Source organism: Haliaeetus albicilla, chromosome Z, assembly GCF_947461875.1.
Source record: "Haliaeetus albicilla chromosome Z, bHalAlb1.1, whole genome shotgun sequence".
Classification (NCBI taxonomy): domain Eukaryota; kingdom Metazoa; phylum Chordata; class Aves; order Accipitriformes; family Accipitridae; genus Haliaeetus; species Haliaeetus albicilla.
The window spans coordinates 56,611,027-56,615,428 of NC_091516.1; the positions used below are offsets into that span (position 1 = coordinate 56,611,027).

General features: G+C 41.8%; 1 long non-coding RNA gene across 1 annotated transcript; it reads left to right on the forward strand.

Moving 5' to 3' along the window:
- The first annotated feature begins 2,423 nt into the window (after nucleotides 1–2,423).
- On the forward strand, nucleotides 2,424–4,105 carry LOC138683786 (uncharacterized). The gene is made up of 2 exons (XR_011323224.1): nucleotides 2,424–2,516; nucleotides 3,975–4,105. It is a non-coding gene; the product is annotated as an uncharacterized lncRNA (long non-coding RNA).
- Nucleotides 4,106–4,402: the final 297 nt, after the last annotated feature.

The following is a 4,402-nucleotide window of genomic DNA, read 5'->3' on the forward strand; positions in this document are numbered from 1 at the left end:
CATACAAATTTTTCTACTGGTAGCATAAGAAAAACAATTCAGGAACTTTATAAGTTCTGTCCTGGAAAGACTTCACTTTATATTGTTTTTATTATATTGTTTTTATTTTAAGTAATATCTCTCTTTTCTTCTTCCCTTCCCAGACACACAAACTCTCAGGTAATTTGAAAGAAAATGTAACTGGAGCATTACAAAATATATGCCTTAGTGATTCAACAAGGAGGGAGACTTGGGTGCATTATCAGAGATACACCCCAAACAGTGAGCTCAGCAACACCTAATCTGTGCCTTGTTGTGGTTTAAGCCCAGCTGGCAACAAAGCCCCATGAAGATGCTTGCTCACCTCCCCCCCCCGCCAGCCCTGGTGGGATGGGGAGGACACAAAATATAAAGAAATACTCGTGGTTGAGACAAGGACACGGAGGCATCGCTCACCACTTATGGTCACAGGCAAAAGACAGGCTCAACTTGGGGAAGAAACAAAATTAATTTAATTTACTACAAATCAAATCAAAACCAAGGATAATGGGAAATAAACCCAAATCTCACAATGCCTTCCTCCACCCTTCCCTCCTTCCTGGCTGAACTCCACTCCTGGTTTTCTCCATCTCCTCCCCCCGGCGGCGCAGGGGAACAGGGGATGGGGTTGGGGTCAGCTCCCCACACCTTGTCTCTGCCGCTCCTTCCTCCTCGGGGGGAGGACTCCTCACCCGTCCCCCGCTCTGCCGTGGGGTCCCTCCCACGGGCTGCAGTCCTTCATGAACTGCTCCAGTGTGGGTCCTTTCTGTGTGCTGCCGTCCTTCAGTCACACACTGCTCCAGCGTGGGCCTTCCCATGGAGTCACAGCCATCTTTGGGGGCATCCCCCTGCTCTGGCGTGGGCTCTCCCCGGGCTGCAGGTGGGCATCTGCTCCCCCGCTCCCCTCCATGGGCTGGGGGGGGACAGCCTGCCGTCTCACCAGGGCTGGGGGGGCATCAACCTCCTCCGGCACACCTCCTCCCCTCCTTCCGAACTGACCTCGGTGTCTGCAGAGGGGTTCCTCTCATGTTTCAATCCCCCTACTCACTGCAGGTTCCCCTTCTTAAATCTGTTCTCCCAGAGGCACTACCACCATCACTGATGGGCTCAGCCTTGGCCAGAGGCTGGTCCGACGTGGAGCCAGGGAAGCTTCTGGCAGCTTCTCACAGAAGCCACCCCTGCAGCCCCTTCCCCCCACTACCAAAACCTCACGACACAAACTTAAAACATGCCTGTAGGAAGGCACCACGCACACATTTCCAGGTTTTTTTCATGGGATAAAGGAGATAGAATTTTCAATAGGAAAATTAGTTAGTTTGATTTTTTTTTTTAAATTAAAAATACCGTTTTTCTGAGGGAGAAGAACACCCTGACACCATCTTCCCTCTTACTCAGCAGCTGTGGAACATAATGGAAGTTCAGTGTGACTCCATTTGCATCAGATAAGAGTGTGAGACACCCAAAATACAGCATTCTTAAGGTATCGCAGTGGCATTGTAAAATTGATCTGGGGGAGCTGAGTCAGCTCTTTTTCAGTTCTGATCAAAATATGTTTCAATGAGAGCTGAAAAAATACTGCAGAAAGCAGACAGATTTGGAAGAAAAATCCTGTCAAAAATGCATAATGATTCATAATTTGTATTGCATGCAAATAGGCAAGGGATGGCAGAAAAAAATCATTCCTTGCCTATTAACAGAATAGAATAGCTCCTTTCATTGGTAATGCTCATTGTGTATGTCATAAAACAGGTGTTCATTCTAGTCCTGACAAAAGCTTTTCCTGTACTATATACTTCTCTCGCTCTTATATCATAAAATAGTCCCCAGCATGTGGTAGCACTAAATCTTTACAGACTAGTACTTTGCCAACCAGATTTCCATAGGTTGGACCAGTCATATCTGCTCCTTTCCCCTTTCTTTCTTTCTTTACTGCTCTTTTCAGCTTGTAATTAATGTCCAGTATTTAGATGTTTTCCTTATGTATGTTTTGTTTTAGTCCTGGTGGTAGTGCTTCATCTCCCCACGCCATCTTGCATTTTCTGTTTTTAACCTCAGTACATACAGTTTGTCCCTTGCAAGGCTTACAATGTCAGTTGCAGGAGGAAGCTAATCTTAGTTGGAATATCTAGATTTTAATGTGTTATAAATAACTATGAATTGTAATTAAACATCCCTTTTGCAGCTGACAACTCTTTTCCTTTCATTTTTTCTCTTGTACTTAACTCGTTTTAATAAGTTGAAAGGTTGTGTACACTGGCAGTCTTATTAGTATCCTCCACTCTGGCCAGTCCAAGGTGGCCTGTGACCTCATGCATGTGATTTACAAGTTGTAGAATACAGAGAAGTAATGTGTGATGATTTTTGTCTTTACAGATAAAGCTTTGTCCTGCAGCTTAAGCAATACAGAAGGTTTTGGGATTTATGTAGGTAATAACTTGCCATGGTCAGTACAATAGGTATACAGAGGCCACAAATACAAAAACCCGAAAGCTCCACAGGTAAGATTTGTATGGTCTTTGGGTGAAGTGCTGATGATAACATCAGATACACATTTAAAGAAAACAAACTTTCTTGGGATTCCTTCTCCAGCTGTTGTCAAGCAAGTAACTGAAGGAGGCAATATGTGCATGTTTTTTCTTCTCTTTGTTGTTATACACATTGCAGTAGGGCTGCTTATTAACATTTTGTTTAAAAAGGAAATTACAAAGTGATGCTAACTGGGGTTAGAGGTCAGAAAGAGTACAGAGGCACAACAGTGAGGGTGAGAAAATGATTAAATTAAAAAGGGATTTTGGAATCCTTCTTTGGCTAATGTTTTCCCAGTGCTGTGAAGGTGATGTGATGGTGGTGTGAAGGTATTAACACAATCAAGTGGAGTATGTGGGGGACGGTCTCCTGAAGAAGGCATAGTAGATCTCAAAGAAGCTCTTTTTTATAGTGTTGCATTCTACCTTAGTGAAGCAGAGAACTGTTTTCCTGCTCAGCTGAAATTTCCACCCATCCTCAGAGGGAACAACTAACACAGTACCGGGTGCCTGTTAGCTTCACCAGAAAGATGCATGTTCTAGTTAAGCCTACTAGAGACTGTATGTTAAGTCAGAAATTAAATCCATCCTGCTCACTGCGTGCTGCTTTTCCATCTCTGTTGTATTGCAGCAAAATGTGTGTTGCTGCCCTCCTTCTTTAGCATCTTAGCTGCATATGGCTATGCCTAAGGACTGCTATAAATCCAGTTTCCAGTCTGCTTCTGACAACTCCAGATATCAGTATAGTGGTAAGCTTCCAAAAATGGAAGACCTTTTTCCAGCTGTCTGGTCCCATTCCATTTATTGCCATGACTTAAATAATAGTGTGATGGGAAGGTCTTGTCACAGGATGTTCAGGATAAGTAAATCGTGTCCCTAAAATGAAACCAGCTCAGATGAGTTCTGATAAAATAGAAGATAATTCAATATACCCTCTGTGTAAAATATGACATCATGATTACTCAAGCTTTGGGAAAGGCTTTAAAAGTCTACGTTCTTCACCTTATTTATTTCATTGCCAATTGGGTAAATTAAATGTATTCTCATTTAGGGTATTCACTTTTCACTCCTATTAGATCTGTTTAACAAGTTCTTTAGACTGCATAAGACCGTGCAATCATAGGTTGTTGGGTTTTTAATACCTAACAATAATTGTAGCACCTTTTAATGCTTAGAAGCAAGCCTTGGGACCTTATGGTAAACTGAGAAACTCTTTTTTTCATTAGCTTACTTTTATTTAGCATTAAAGTTTTTATTGTTTAGATGTAGATACTATGCTGACATGTTCTTTAGGTATAAGAAAACCTATTAGGGAACGCAAACCAACTCTAGTTCACTGCAGGCTTCAGGCAGGTATAACTTGGGGAGAGAGGAGCAGGGTGAAAAAAAACCCCAAGTAAACCTCCCAAGATTCTGATTTCTCTATTTCAGGAAGAAAATGATGCTTCTCAAAGATTTGGGTGCTGGAATAAACTTCAGCAAAGACAAGTTAGACAGCAGATAGCTGGCAAGAAGATAAAGAAGATATGTTCAGTTAATAAATCACATCTCTGAACTCCTAAGCATAACAGCTCCACATGTGTGTAATTTATATATATATTAAATGAATGTATCTATAAAACACCCCCCCCCCCCCATCCCACTGAATACTCAGTCTATTAGTGTTTCCAAAGCACTTGTCATGGTTCTGTCTAAGCTTTGTGCAGAATTAAAACACCACCATAAATATTTGAAAAGTAGCAATTAATTGTCCTTCTTATGCCAGATAAAATAATAAGCTGCTGTTTCTCAAGAAAAATGACAGTTGCACTCCCGCTTTCATTTTATTGAAAGACTGTTGTTTTATAATCCTATTTTTT